Below are 16,919 nucleotides of genomic sequence, written 5' to 3' on the forward strand. Positions count from 1 at the left end.
TGACACTTGTGTCAAAGAACACAATTTCAACAAATTGAGTTTTAAAGATCTAATTGGCTTTTACTAGTGATTCATGAACCAGGCAGCATCCCGTCTACAAAATAGACAGGGGCTCCATTGGAGATGGCAGAACAGTCAGTTTTTGTAAGGTAGCTTGAGAAGGAAACAAGGCAACAGCCTAATGCAAAAACTGGATTGGTTAACAAATCAACATTCTTCCCCAGATCCACCGGACTAATTACTTCTCACAACAATTTTGTGTGGCAGCACCTATCTATGGCAGTGTTAAATTCTCCCTCCCTCAGAGCTCATCCTGTATTCTATCAAGTCATTTCCTCACAGAATTCTTTCCATCACTCGTGTACTTTCTTAAGAGTAAGGAAATTAAAACTGGGAGAGAAGGTTCAAGGCCATGAGTCAGTCCAAAGGCAGAGTAGGGAATTCCATTAAGAACTTAAAGCACAAAGCTACCTTCCTTTGCCATGAGGATGGGTCTGAAAGTGCTGGATTGTTACTCCAGCTGCGATCCACACATTGCTGCATAGTCATCCCTGTTATCGCAGCTCTTGGGAGTGGCAAACCTACTGAGCAGTGGCGATGACAGTGACTCAGAGAATACATGAGTTCTTGTAGGCTCAAGGACCTCAAGAAACAAAACACTCAAAATCAATGTAATATGTAACACAGTAACCATATTAACACCTTCCTAATCTCCTAGGGCCAAAGTGGAGAATACCAACATTTGGATTAGAAAAAGACACTGGATAGCTAATTTTAAGAACAATTCAAGCCCCGTAACTTCACAAGCATTCCTCAATGCTCAGGAAAAGAAAACATGACAAAGAAATATTTTAAGTAGATATTTTCCAGTCCACTAAATTTTCTATTGCAAAATTGAATGTCCTTTTTAAGTCTTCCAGTGGCCTTTTAAATATTCGATGACAGGGATGTTGTCTTCAATTTTTTGTTTTTTTGGTATCGCTCCTTGGCAACTAATATAGTTAGTGCCTCCTAAATTTTTGAGTGATTTCTCTAAAAATTAACAGCTATTTTTAAACAGCAATATTCCTCCTCTACTTATGAATTTATTGAATATTTTTTGGCACCTACAGTATGCAAATCACGGAACCAGGCACCATGGCACATGCGTAAGAATAAGACAGCATCTGGTGTGAAAATTAGAAGGGGAGTGCATTCATCATCGCCTATCCTAGAAAAGCAGAAACCATTTGTATTTCAAAATAAAATAAATTTAATATATGGGAATTGATTACACATGTGTTGCAAGAACAAGGAGCCCTGAAATAAACAAGAGCAGGCACCACTGTCATCCCTAGGCAGGAAAACAGGAGACTGCGCTCCCAGAACCCAAGGGCAGGGACCACCATTAGAGGCTGGAACTGTCAGGTGCAAGGTGGAGTCTCAAAAGAGATACAGCTCCATTGACACAGCTTCCAAAAGGCAGACGGGAGTGGGAGAAGACCCTGGTTTCTCATGCCAGCACCTGCCATTGTTACCACCCAGTGGGAAACCAGTTGACACAAAAGTCTGGGCAGCTTAGCCCTAGGGTCGGCCCTTGTGATACAGAACAGAGCAGGGAAAGGCCAGGGTTTGAGAGCAAGCAGGCCATACATGGGGAGCTTTGACAACTGTGTAACAGCCGAATTCAAATTAGTGCTATCACAAGGAAAGTAAAATAAATATTCAGTAACCTTATAATATTGCCTTAACTGAATTACAAACAACAACAAATAATAATAACCTCATGACATTTGGAAAAAAGATATATCAATTCCACTTAGAAAGGCTGATGCTTTATGAAAGAGGCAGCACTCTGGAAATCTGGAGAAAACCAATAGAATTTCAAAAGCTACAGGAGGAATAGAAAGGATTCTACTTGCAAAAGCATAAACATATAGATATTCTGGCATTGTCTGGTGGAACCATATTGAAGATACACTGAAGTATGACATTAAGGAATGTAAATTTTTTCTGGTAGATCAGGAGTCACTGAAGATTTAGGACCCAAAATCTTCAGTGACAAAAATCACAGCTGTGATTTAAGGATCCATCTGGCAGCAGCATATAAAATCCTTTGGGAATAAAGATGCCAGGTAAAAGGTAATAAAGTCTTGAACCAAGGGGGCATCCATGGAACTACATGGAACATTCTCGATTTAGTGTCATCCAGTTGGAAGCACTGTGCAAAGAATTAGAAATGGGAGCCCTCCCATGATGGCTTGGAAAAGATGTCTCTGTTGTCTGCATACTTTGGGGCACCATATGAAAATTGATGAAAGCTTAAAGCCTGGACATGGATAACATTATGCAGAGGGAAAGTCAGAAAAGATATGTGTTTCATCAAAGGCTTGAGCATAGAAGGAGAGGTGTTTAAGAGGAGAATAGGAGCGGTAGGGGAAGTGGGAAGACCCAGGAGAATATTGCATTTCAGTAGAAAGGGTTTCCAAAAAAAGTGAACAAGCAATTATGTAAAATGCAGCAGAAAAGTCAAGGAGAATGAATACTGAAAAGGGGTGGGAGGACTTTTAACTTTATAGAAAATTTCAGGAAGCATCCAGAACTGAATTTGAAATCAAAACATCTGGGCTCAAGATACATAAAATAATTTCTCCCTATGTATTACCTATACTCCCTCATAATTTCACTATATATGTAGTTCTTTGTGTCCTCTTTGGCTATTATCGTCAGCATAATCTTTCAGTTTCTACATCCACTGCTAATGCTTCTGTATTCTTGATATTTAGAAAACAAGTGCATTGTCATGTCACAATGCCCACCAGAAGCCAGAGAGAGTAGGGTCACACCATATATAACTGGGCTACCTAAAGACTTCTCCATTAGCATATATTTAGAAGGGACTATGGGCATCACAAGCAAAGACTGACTTGTCAAGTTAGAGCTAACATATAACTTCTATAGTTAAATACTCAGCAAAATTTAGTGAGCATTTGGTAATAGGCTCGATTAGCATGGTTTCCATTTTTTTCTAGCAATTGTACACAAAGCACTGAAAAAGAGAAAATGCAAAGAAGAATGTATAGAATAGCACATTTATAGACTAGTGTGTTGGCCTCTTCAGAAATCCAGCATTGTAGAGAAGATATCATCCACAGTACTAAGTTTAAAGCACTTAAGCTGTAATTCAAAACCCTACACAATTTGATAACAGCCTACTTCTCTAACATTATCTCTCTCTAGCCATTCAGTCAATAACTCAAATTCCTATAATTCAACAAACAAGCACTTACTCCATTCCAGGCATTGTGCCAGTCATTACACTAAGCACCCACAAGCCAGGCTGCTCCCATCTAAAACGTTACTACCCCTACTCCTTTACTGACCAGTCTCTTCTCAGCAGGAAAGCCTTTGCTCTTCTCTGTGCATATTGAAATTCCTCAATTATTGACAGCATATTTGGGAGACAGGAGCAAGGCTGTGCAACCTGACTGCTTTGGATTCAAATCTAGTTCCACCGTTACCCAGCTGTGTGACCTTGGGCAAGTTACTTAAACGCTTCAATTTCCTCCTCTGTCTTCCTTTGAGGAATGCAATGATTAAACACATATATAAAGCACTTAGAAGAGTGTGTCAAGGTATTTAAAACCATACCAGGAATTTAGTAACTGTTTAATAAACGTTAAAAAGTAGTAGTAGTAGTAGTTGTTGTTTTTGTTGTTGTATTGTGATGCTCAGCTACAGATGCACCTCCTTCACAATACCCCACACTCATAACTCTAACTCATGGTCCATACTCACATGGTTCTTATCATATGTGTCTTTGCATATGTTTCATATCTGATACATTTTTTTGGAGGCAGGCTATTATGCATTTTTTTTATTCCCTCAGCACACATAGCCACATGCACCATAGTGCCTAATGGTAATAGTAAACTGTGTGAGTGTGTGTGTGTGTGTGCGTGTGCATGTGTTCATTAATTCAGTGGACCCTAAGGAAAATTCTATGGAAGAGGGACAGTCATGGTTCTTCCATCACCAAGAAACATCAAAGTTTGGGGTCACCAAAATGAAGGAAAGTGGCTATAGATTCTTCTTTGCAATAGGCCTTTAATACTATGTGTCTATTCTTCTTACCAGTCTGGATTAGTTTAGATTCATTTCTACTAGAGGGCAGGGGATGAACTAAGTAATTTGTAATTCCACCAGTTCACCCCTTCAGAACACCTCCAGATCATCACCACTCCCAATTTTGTTTTGTTAAATGCAGACTAGCTGGGAACCGGCCCAGGACCCTGTATCCCTGAAGTTAACCCACATGCATATTGCTGGGACCAGCTGGGGCTGGCCTGTTTCTGGTGAGACAAAGAGCCAATAGATGATGGTCTGACATGCCAAGAAGTGATCATAGCTGCTTCAGAGGTCATCAGTAAAGAATGTCAGGAGGAAATGGCCCAAGGCAGTAGAAATGCTTTTGCCCTCTTAGACGGTAATTTCGCAAGCCAATAGACAAATGACGAGCTGGAAATAGCACAAGACTAGTATTAGTGATAGTACTGGGAAACGACTTTAGCCTGAGGCTGGACCACATATCTTCCACCCCTTGCTGAGAGGAACCACTGCCTAAAACAGATAAGTTTCCCAACATGACTAACTTGAGTGACTATCTTTTTGCCGCTTTTCCCCTCACGCTGACCAGAAATAAGGCATCAATGAAAGTACACACTTAAGAAAAACCTGCTGTTCTGAGGTGCATCCTCCCTGGGACAAATTCTCTGGGGCAGAAGTAGACACTACCCTCAGTTGAGTGGGCTCACCATTTTCTTCAGCCCTTTCTCAAGCCAGAACCAAGGGAATAGAACCAACACTCTGTTCACTCCTGAAATATATGTTTACTCCAGCACTGGATTATCAATACAAATTATAGAATTTGAGGAATTACACATTTTGCTTTAATACATTGAACTGTGGCAAGATTAACCCTGCAACATCATTGCATTCACTCATTTTCCTGTCTATACGTCACTGTTTCCCAAGTTTTATTCTACAGAATAGTTCCAAGAATTATTAACAGGGAATCCCTGAAAAAAAAAAAAAAAAAGGCTCCAGGTAAAACGAGTTTGGGAAACATGGTCATATGCTTCCTTGAATGGCAGAGAAAGGAGGAGAATAGCAGCTGCAGTCCAGTCATTGCAGGAGCCCTGGGTTCACCATAGGGTGGGCACCACACACAGGCTAAGACCATCAATGATATGTGTCGGGAGCCTTGAGGAAGGATGCTTCTTTCTGGTGACTTTGGTAGGCCTACATGAACAACGCCAGCATTCCATATTAAAATGCATGTCCAATGTCATATAAAACAAGTCTAAAAACTCCCAGTACATTCTTAAAACTCTTATTTTCTAGGAACATTCCAGAAATATGGATCTCTCTTGAAGACAACCTTGAAAGAAGGTTAAAAGTTGCCTGCAAGAGTCTTACAAAGAGCAGGAGCGTACACACTATGGATGATTCTAGACCACCACCTACCTTCCTGTGGTTCTAGCATATTAGCTCTATAAGCAAGAAGTCAGTCATTAAATCCACAGATTGAGAATGTCCCTTTAATGATTCCAGAAGGGAACCTGAAATGCAGGTTGAGTAATAACCTGAAGCATAAAGAATTTATTATCCAGAGCAAGTGCTGACTCTTCTGGATCATATTGGAACATACTCCCTTCCAGCTCCCTCTTTAATTATCAGTTTTAATAAAAATCCAGTAGTTGGCCAAAATTATCTGCCCAGGCAGGCCCAGAAATGCACTGAGGGGTAGAGGGAGAAGACGACTTTCACCCAAAGGGAACAATGCTCCATCACTCTGCTACTTCATCACACAGGAACATGATCTAATTTAACATCACAACTAAAATTCACCTTGATATTTATGTCCCTATCTGGTATCTGTGAGGCTAGGGGAAGGGCAGAGACTTTTAGGCCACAGACAGGAGACTGTTGAGGGCGTTGTAGCCGTAATGTCTGCAGACCTGCATTAATTCACTTTGTTAATTTAACCAGGTAATTGGGCTGTGAGTCCTAAGAGCCAAGTTAGAATCCTGGCTCTGCTACTAATCAGCCGTAACAAAGGGCGATTTCCTTTCCATCTCAGTGCTTCCATTTTCTAATGTGTAAAATGAGGTGGTTTGTGCTAGATGATCTCGTGGTCTCTTGTGGCTACACTTCTAGCCACTAGACCATGGCTCTATGCAAAGAGGAACCACATCTTTCTTGTTCTGTTGTAAATCTAGCACCAAGTACAATTTCTAGAATATAACAGGCACTGAAATGGGTATTTTTAAGTGTATGAACACTCAAATAAATAAAATGCTAAGTTCAACCCAAAATATACAGCTAGTTCATATAATGTAAGACAATGTCCCTCTTTTCCCTCATTTTTGTCTCAGCTTCCTAGATGATACCCCAATTGCCCCCTTACCAGATTTACTTGGCTGGTGCTTTAAGTTCCACTGTCACCTATCAGAGATAATACAAGTCATCTAACTGGACCTTTAGAAAGAACATATGAATAATACAATGTGTCAGATATATTCACTGATGACAACAAAAATCACTGTTGGAAAAGAGCATCAGGATAGATGGTGATGACTTGTGATTTGAGGTTCAGAAGGTGAAGAAACATTCTACAAAAAAACCCGGTTGCTACACAGAGGTTCTCAGCAAGATAAAAATAGGTAGTACTAGCCCAAAGAACATTGCAAAGGTCAGGCATTTGTTTCTATATCTCCAAAGTTCTCTTTCCAGTCTCCTTCCCAAATTCAACAAAAGACTCATCATTTACCATATTTGCATGTTTAAGTCTTTAATCTTGTGCAATTAAAGACATGTTTCAGGAATTTCAGACAACAGGAAACAGATGGGGAGATTTCTGGCAGGAGAGTTCAGTGAAAGGCAGAGAGGTCTTCATACCCTTAACACTTCACTACACCTAAAACTGGTTTTAAACCAAAACTTCCTATACAAACTTCTCCAGTGCCCTGTGGTCTAGGGGTTGAAGTGCAACAAGAAGTGACAGAATGCTTACCTGAAAGGAACAAGGAGGTGCCTGGCCTGTTTCTATCTTCCTGCTCCTGCATGGCCAGACTCAGGGTGCAGGGCTCACTCTGACTGAGCCCTTTACCCTTCCTGAGGCCACTATCCCAGTATAGGGCAACCCAATTCCCTCAAAAAGGGTCATGGGCTTTTCTTGCAACATTATTCCTTAGGGAAGCTCAACTTCTAAGGTTCCTGATCACCTAGTTCTCTAGGACTAAACCCAATCTGATATGGTGACTCTAGTTTTCCGCACAAGATCCATGGGCTGACCCATAATCTTAAAAAAACCTGAAAGAATATTTGAAATTATGCCTGCATCACAGTATCGGGCATGCTCCGACTCAGTAGAAGACCAGGAAGCTTGAAGCATTAGGGTGGGGTACAAAAACCCAGCCCTGCTCAAGGAAAAGAAAGCCAACATCAAGGACAAGAGAACCTCACTGGGAGTAAGATCTAGAATCTGAGTGTGATCATATACATGGTGATAATAACAAAGAAAAAGAACGCAGCGTCAGGGAAAATTATTCATGATGAGACAAGTTATTAGTACCAGTGGACTAAACGATGGGAGAAAAGAAGTTCTATTTTTTCTATAAAAGTAATACTAAATGTAACCATTGCAATACTAAATATAACCATACACCCATCAATGTACGGCCAAATACAACAGAAGTAATGTATATTTTAATGTGACAAAATTGTTAGTTTTATTAAATGACAATGCTAAGATGAACTGCTTATTCTTCTTAGCTTGTAATTTGTGGTTGTCAATTTGTTCCTAAAGTAATAAAAGACAACATTATTGAAAAATCTTGATATTATTTGGTTTGTCTACTTCTGTCCAACCCCACATCCTTATCTCCAGGTATTATATGAAATATGTTATGTTATTCTAAATCTCTATTATTTTGTGACTTAAGATTATATTGCTATTTTGAACTGTTTGAGAGTTTTTGAGGGTTTTATAATTTCCACTGGTATAGGCAGTATTGTATTTAAGAAAATAATGTTGTTATCAGGTAAACTTCAGTATGAATATCACTTAAGAAATATTCAAACTTGCACTGTGAGGTATTACTTTACCTCTTTACATCTCAGTGTGCTTTTCTATAAAATGGGTATAATAATTGCTATGATTGAATATACCAACCAATGGTACTACATAAGGGTTGAGGCTTATAGAGTCTCGTAGTTGGGCAGCCCTTAGATTATCCAAGTGACCATCTAATCATGGTTGTAGAGATCATCTTTTCTTATGTAAAGTTTTTAAAAATTAAATACCTTGGATGATAATGCTAAAAAAGGACAAATATGTAACTGGGATATCGGATGTGAGGACTGTTTAGAAGGAAAAAAAATGTTTAAATCACTGAATCTACACTGGTCCAAACAAATGGAAATGAGTCCTGTTTCTGAAGAACTTAGTCTACCTAGGAGCTCTTTGAATTTATACAAAGTTAAGTAGTGAGCTTATTGATGTAGTAATGCTGTATCTTAAAGTTACCTTCCATTTTTTCCCAGCTCTATTTATTAGCATAGCTAATGATTCCAGCTCTTTCTTACTGAACCCAACTTCTGCCAGACACAGGGCTTGGTAAGATAGATGGATAGATGGATGGATGGATGGATGGATGGATGGATGGATGGATGGGTGGGTGGGTGGGTGGATGAATGGGTGGGTGGATGGATGGATGGGTGGGTGGGTGAGTGGATGGATGGATGGATGGGTGGGTGGATGGATGGATGGATGAGTGGGTGAGTGGGTGGGTGGGTGGATGGGTGGGTGGGTGGGTGGATGGGTGGGTGGGTAGATGGGTGGGTAGATGGATGGATAAGTAGATAGGCAGACAGATAGATAAAATGATATAAATATACATAAAATCTCAGGTAATTTTAAGAACAACCTTTAACATGGTTACTATTAATTTTCCCTCATTTTACATATGATGAAAATGAGGTTTAAAGATGCTAAGAAATATGCCCCAAATCACAAAGCAAGTAAGATATTTCAAACAATAGCAAACAAATGCATCGTTACTTTTGCAAGACAGTGGGATGATAGTATCATCAAGTATCTATGGACTATTATCCCCATAAATAAAACTTGAATCATTAATTCTCCTTTGAAACAAAACTAGAAATCTACTAACCTATCCCATGGCATAGGATATTCAGTAACTTATCTGGAAGGAAAATAAAGAAAAGGTCACTACAAGCAATAAAAACTCTAAATAATAGTAGCAGGAATCATAATAATAACAATGATGATAGCAAGAGGAATTAAGGGAAATAAAGAAGAGCCAGTATTTCCTTAGACATCTGCAAGTGACTTTGTGGAATCTCCTTGAGATTTTTCCAAAAAAGATAGGTAAATGTGAAATAGAGATATTCAACTCCAACGAATGTTATCTAGAATACCTTAGTGAGATCTCACAGCCTACGCAAATGGAACAAGCTATGTTCTCTAATGTGTTTCTCAATTTTGGCAAGTACATGGATGTTTTATGGATATGGTCATCAAAAAGTCATTGTTAATATGACACTAGAATTCTGTGACCACAACAACTCTAGCAACAAATCTCCTTCAGAATAATATCTCTTACTGACTGGTTTATGGCAAGTGATAGGTTTATGACCACTAAGTCCATCCTGATATGAGCTTAGAAGATGTTTTCCATATTGGTCTTGAAGAAACTCATACTTTCATCAGCAGGGGCCAGGACCTGAAGCTCCTCCAAGATTTTCCCAGTATCACCAGATTCCTAGGTCTATGACTCAGTTACAACATGTTCAATAAATATTGACTACGTGCACATGATTTTCCTATTGCTGTGCTCTCTGCAATGAGGAATGGCAATAAATGACAACACAGTTCCCATCTGGAAGGAAATGAAATATCATGGATTTGGAGCCACGTGTTAATCATTGCTAACCTTCTCTGGAGTCCCTAGGTCAAGAGGACACTCCAAAGCCTCACAGTGTCCTGGAGCTGATATCATAGATAGTAACTACGATTCTCAAGTATCTTTTAGGCCCCAGTGCTCCGACCCCAATCACACAATCCATTTGTATTGGCTCCCATTCCAGTAGGTGTAAAGCTACCTCACTCAAGTTCTTCCCTGCAGATTTCTCCTTTCAAGATGGTTGATTTATCCAGAAGTACAATCTAGCTTTTTCTAGTAAACTATAGGGCAAATAGTATTGTCGCGCACTTCTGAGTTGGAAATGATAAAAGCGGAAAGATACAACAGAATAATTGAACACCTCTTCTTGTATCCCAGCACCACCGGGTCTTCCTCAGCCTATTTCTGGACAGTTTAAACCTCAAGCAAAGGCTGTCTGTGTTCTGTGATACTCCAGGCTCACTTCTCCTCACGACCTTTAACTTGCTGCTCCCCTGTGCCTGGGGTGCTCCCCCAAAAAACGGCTGTGGCATTCCTTTCCGCACTGCATTCAGATGGCTGCTTAAACACCACCTTTTCAGAAATGCTCCCCTTGGCCACCCTATCTAAAAGATTAAAATCTCACCATCACCCTGACTCCTCTATCTTATTTTTTATCATTTTTAATCACCTGAAAAAACGTATTTCTCTATTTTCTGTCTCCTCCCAGATTACACTTGAATGTAACCTCCCTGGCAAGAGGAACTTTGTTTTCTGCAATTGCCCAATTTCCCAGACCTAGGAAGCATTTCATCGACATATTTTGAGTTAAAACAAAAAAAGAAAAAAATGGGTAAGACAGACTTATTTGCTTTTGAGTGCAGAGATCAATTGTCTGAGCAGGGAGGCAAACTTATCTTTAAAAGCTGGCTCTACCTACTAGATTATTCAGGTGGTGTTTTCTTTTTGCCCTGGCATCTTGTACCTTGCTTCTCACTTCCAGGCCATATTTAGCCCAGAGCCTCAGGAAGGATTTGGAGAGGGCTTATTACAGGCTAAGATTTAGACCTATGCACATACCCAGACTCAAGATCAGACTTGCGTTAAAACCACAGACAGACACAGAGCAGCCATTGACTCTACCACAATCAAAGTTTGATCATAACATAGAAATGGGAGATTAACTAAGAGGAAGCCAATTAGCCAGGACACTCAACCTCTTGGACCACAACTGATTTTGAAAGTTAAATGTTTGATGGAATCTTGCTTCCTCATTCTCAATGACCTAAAGCAGAGGCACAGGGAGGTGAAATGGTTTGCCCAACATCCCACAGTGTATCAGCAAAAGCGATGGGCTTGGAAACCACTAGGTTTCCATTTCCTGCCTATAACCACACTAAGAGTGAGAATCCTCAAGAGGCATACAGAGTAAACTCAAGCACTGATGGTAAGGTAGGAGGAAGGAATCACACACGCAAACTCACACTTTCTCTCATTCTCTCTCTCTCACACACACACCCACCCCACATACTACTGATAAATGTGGGCATCAAGTTGCCCTTCCCAAGTCGTCTATAAAACTGCATAAATATCCAGTGTTTTCCTTGAAAATTTCCTGGATGAATGTGTTCTTTCCTCTATAAACTTGCTGAAGACTTAGCTATTTCTCTTATCTTTGAGTATATCGTTTCAGTTCTTGCCAGCATGAAACTATCTCGAGGGAGCACTGAAAGGAGCTAAGTCTCTTGCATTTCAACTTTCCATAATCCAAAAGTCAACCCAGATTATTACAAGTTTTCTCATATCCTTCACTTCCCCCAGAGAGAACTATCTTTTGAGGAACCTGTTTCATCTATGACAAATAAATGATCTGAAGTTTTATAACACCTCTCAAAGAGCAAGTTTAGGCTTTGAGCACTTCAACAATCAGAAGAATAAAACTAACAAGAGATGCAAAAGACCTGGAAACAAGTGGCAAAGGCAGATTAATAATATAATTTCTACCATCTTCTTTGTTTTTGTCCTTTCTCTCACTACCTGGTTAATCTCTTATTAATAGTTCTCCCTCAAATATCTCCCCTCGCCCTTTCAATATCTTCAAACTCCAATCTGATGCACAAAGCTAACAGCATAATCTTTCAGCTGATATTGGTGGATCCTTTACATCCAGTTATAATCAGTACTCCTCACCGTGATAGTTAAGGATCCTCACAATCTGGTCCCACTCTATTGTGGTGGTCCCTAAGAGGAAGGGAAGGTGCATTGTGCCTGCATCCAGGGTACATTCTTGTCATGACTCCAGGTATGCTGGTGGTATTGGTAGTACCTAATGGATAAAGAGCAGAGATGCTGCTAAACATCCTACAATGCATGAGACAGCCCCCTGCCACAAAGAATTGACCAGTCCAGCATATAAGTACTGCCGAGGCTAAGGAATCCTGTTCTGCAGGCTTCTCTCCACTCCTCTGTGGTTGTGTGGTTTTGTTTTGTTTTGTTTCTTCAAATGACTCTTTAATAGATGATTTGCAATCCCCTATACCTAGACATGGTTTATGAGTTCAAACCCTTGGACATCATCCTTGCCCTCCTTCCACCTGGAAGCCTTAGACCCTTTCTTTAGCTGGCAGACCCCTGCCTTTACTTTAAGGCCCATCTTCTCCTTGAAAGCTTCCTGGATGGATGTGCTCCTTGCTTTCTAAATTTACAGAGTGCTTTGCTAGTCCTCTCTTATGACATTTATCACCATTATCTGGAATTATGTACTATAGGCTCTAAGAAAGTAAAACTCTTGTTTGTTCAAGGCTATATGGCCAGTACCTTAGAAGAGTGGAATATAGCAAGTGCTAATGAATACTTGTTGATCAAATGAGGATTTATTTATGATGTAAACTCACCACTCTCCTATCAAAGTTCCCTGGAACTGGAAACATCTTTAGCTCTTCTCTGAATCATGTATCACTTCTGCCTAGAAGGTGCTTAATGAACAATGCTTATATGTCTAAACATTTAAGTCAATACACATAGAGTATAACAGAAATATTAAATAAATATGTAAATACAAAAATACATGTATTACATATTAAGTAAATACACAAATAAGGCTTGGCCTGTAGAAATTCAAGTCCTAGGCAACAGCTCACCCATCTCAATTTTCAATTACTTCTAAGAATCATGTCGCAAGTATGTTTCAATGTCTGACAGTTCCTCATTTTTAAAAAGAACACCAAAATGAGCATTTAAATGTTAATTGCTCATCTGGAGAGCACATGAAACAGAAAACACGCAAAGACAGAATGTGTTGCTAGTTGTGCCTGAGTAGAAACTAATATACTGCCCTGAAACACTGATTTCAGCTTCTAGTGACACATCACAAACCTGTTGCAACATAAAGTGCAGGCTAAACATGACCAAATTATAATGACAATATTTAAGAATAGAGAGAATTGACTGGGAGACAACAGTAAACTGGGGGCCCTAGTGGAAACTCAACTTTACAGCTAATTTTTATCTAATATTCTGCAGTTTGTCAACATTTTCTTGTAGCCCGTATTCAGTGAAGATGGGGAAGAGCCCCAATTCTGGGGAATAAGTCTATATATTTTTGTATAGCAATTCATAGTCCCTAATCCTTTTTGCCAGACACACTGATTCCTTCATTTTTATCTTTTATCATAGGTTTTATTTTCTGCTTTATAGTCATCCTTCCATAAAATCCCTAATATCTTCACAAATTGTATACATAGAGAAACAAACAGCATTTTAATTAGCATTCACCTTGCTAAGCCCGTTACATGCATTATCTCATTTAATTCTTAAGAGAGCCCTAAAAGACAGGTATGATTATTATTCCATGTTCACATTAGGAAATTGAGGTTTGGAAAATTTAAGGAACTTGCCCCATGTCACACAGCTTAAATGACTCAGAGGTTTTGTAAGTTGCGAGCGGCCTCTGTGACAATTTTTAAATGTCTTTGAATTCATCCAGCTTCTAGTAAATATTTATTGGGCACCAGTAATGACTCAGGCTTTGTGATGGCTTTGGAGAGAAAGTGGAAAGCAATAAGGCATGTGGTCCTTCCTCTCAGGAAGCTGACAGCTACTGGACAAGGTAGATGTTAATCAAATTCTCATAATGACCCTAAATGTACAAACTGTTTCTTGATGCACAAGAAACAGAGGCTCTGAAAATATGTAATCAAAGAACCTACCTATGACTTTGAAGTTAGGAAAGGCTTGGGGTGGTTAGGAATTAATGCAGAATTGGGAGGGACAGAAGATGGGAAACATCTCAGAAAGAATGAGCAGCACCTGCAGAGGCCACGGCAGGAAGGAGTGTGGCACAGTCAACAAACACAGAGGGACCTCGAGAGGGAGTGCAGGATGAGGGCAGGTGGGGCCAGATTGAGTTGGGTTCCCTAGACACAGACTCTGAGACAAGGACTGGGTTCAAGTATAGTTTAATTAGCAGATGATTTCAGAGAACTCAGTAAGGGAGGAGGAAAGTGAGAGAAAAGAGGACAGTAACAGTGGATTTCCACCTGAGCAACTGGGCCTCAATCCCGCTAGGACTTCTGAGATCCCATGTAAAACATACTTCAGAGTTGTCTCACTGAGGGACAAGAAAGGTGGGCCACTCATCCCCAAGCCCCAGGCTCAGGGGTGCTCCTGGAGACCCCAGTGTGCCTCCTGGGAGAAAGAATGCCAGGGCAGGAGATCTCTGCATGTGGGGGAACTGCCACACATGTTGTGAGGCTGGAGCATGGTCAGCCTGTGCTACAGGCCTTAGGCAACTCCACCCTAAGAGTGATGGGGAGCTATGCAGCAACCTTACCTGGGGTGAGGCTGTATCCTGATCAGATTTAGGTCTGGAACATTGCAATGTGGACAACAGATTGGAGGGAGGGAAGGGCGGATGTCAAGAGGCAGCTAGAAGTTACCACAGGCAGGACCAGCTGCATAACGTGTAAAGACCAGTGCAAAGCAAAATGAAAGGCTCCTTGTTCACAAAGCAGGATAAAAGTGCTTTTAAAGGTAGGAAAACATTAAGTTTATTCCTTTCTCCTGTGCTAATGGGTCCTGTGGTTTTTAAATTGCTACTTAGTATTATGCTCTCTTGGGCACAGGGATACTCCTGGGGTGAGTGCAGATTCTCACTGGCACTCAGGAGGGAGTACCACCCTGTGACAAAGCCCAGCTGCTCCAGGGTCAGCCACCAGCTTGAAGTTCCCTGCCCCAGCTGGAAGTAGGGAAGTTGAGCCAGATGTCTCCCCTTCCGGTGGGCCTGCCTCCCCAACCCACAGGAGAGGGGAACTCACAAGGAATTGTAACCCCCACATTAGGAAGTAAATCTGGGATGTGCAAGAAGCACACCCCTGCTGAGTCATGTGCCAAATGTGCCATGGCATTGCCAGTCCCTGGCGGGGATGGTCATCACCGTGTTCGGCCCCAAGAACCCACACCCAACCCCAACCCCCCTCACACCTGTGGCCAGGTACCTGTTAGAGGCAGGAGGAGGCAGCAGCCATGGAGGCGGGCAAGAGGAGGTTAGATGTAGCCTGGGACACCAGGAACCAGGGAGTGGGTAGCCAAGAACCCTCAAGGGAAGCAGAGAGGCAGCAGGAGATGGAACAGTGTATGAGCCAAGGCACATGGTCCCATCACCCTCCTCTTACAAAATGTAAGTTGAGATAAAATTGGCATTAAGCAGTGCAAGACAGCTCACGCAGAGCATAAAACCCTAAGTTGAGAGTCCTTTAGAGTAAGGGTCCCTGTATGACTGCACTGGTCACATGCTTATCACGTTGGTCGTGGGTCCAGGACAGAAAGGATAGTAACTTGGTCTAGTGTCTAAGATATGAAGAAATAAACCAACTTGAAAAACGTTTGGGAGCTAAAACGACTTCATATCATGGATTTCATATGAATGGGTATGATGGAGCAAGATGGGGAAATACGGGAGGATGCCTGTGTGTCCATGGAGGCATGCTACCAGGTGTCCCTTCAAGAGCTTGCTATTCTGCTGCAGGAAGTGCAGTTAGCTGATAAGCTCCAGCCATTTGCACCTTCAGGATCTGCTTCAGCTTTTGTGCTGAAGCTGCACTTTCCCCAGGAAGCTCTTAGCCAATGACTGCACACAGCAGGGATATTAGGGCCCATTCCTTTCTATCTAAGGCAGGACTCCCGTAATCGTTTTCTCTGGAGCTCCCTTTTGGGTTTCCCTAGACTTTGTAAGATCTGCATTATAGTTTAAGACTCCCGATTCTTAGTCCTACTTCCTCCCCCTTTTCCTTCCACAGGTATGATATTCGCATGGGTCTCTGAAGACATCCCCTGCCCAATCCTGTGTTCTTCCCGTTTTATAGGCATTATCCCTCCACTCCATAAACCTCTAGCTCCATCTCAGCATTTTCTTCCCAGGGAATCCAGCTGACACAGTGTCAAAGACATGTCTGAGTTATCTGTTTGGTACATCTGCATGGACTCATTAGGGATACTAAGAAACAGCAGGTTTATTGTGCCTCAACTATATCACCTAGCATCTTCTTTGCAAAGCACTATGCTTGCTTCATTGGAGAATGTAGATTAAGATCACTGTTCCTCAAGAAGGCTATCGTCTAGATGGGAAGATAAGGCTCAAGACAAATGAGCAGATGGCTTTTCCAAAGACCTGAAGAGAATTTTTTTCAAGAGATAAAAACCTCCAGATGTCAAGGCAGACCACACCTCAAAGATGACACAGCAAGTTTTCTCTGCCAACCTAGATATAACTTCTAGATTCTGTGTGTGTGTGTGTGTCTGATGAATTTGTATAACTTCTCAACTCTGTGAAAGGTTAATATTTCACAAACCACCAAGAAACCTACCTTGACTTCCAGAAGAGTCTAAAACAGCCCCCAACATTATGTCCAAGAGGTTGCTAAATCTGAATTTTCAACAGGTCCACGGAGAGTGGGTATGAGTTGGGCTTTGATG

This window comes from Pongo pygmaeus, chromosome 16 (assembly GCF_028885625.2).
Source record: "Pongo pygmaeus isolate AG05252 chromosome 16, NHGRI_mPonPyg2-v2.0_pri, whole genome shotgun sequence".
Classification (NCBI taxonomy): domain Eukaryota; kingdom Metazoa; phylum Chordata; class Mammalia; order Primates; family Hominidae; genus Pongo; species Pongo pygmaeus.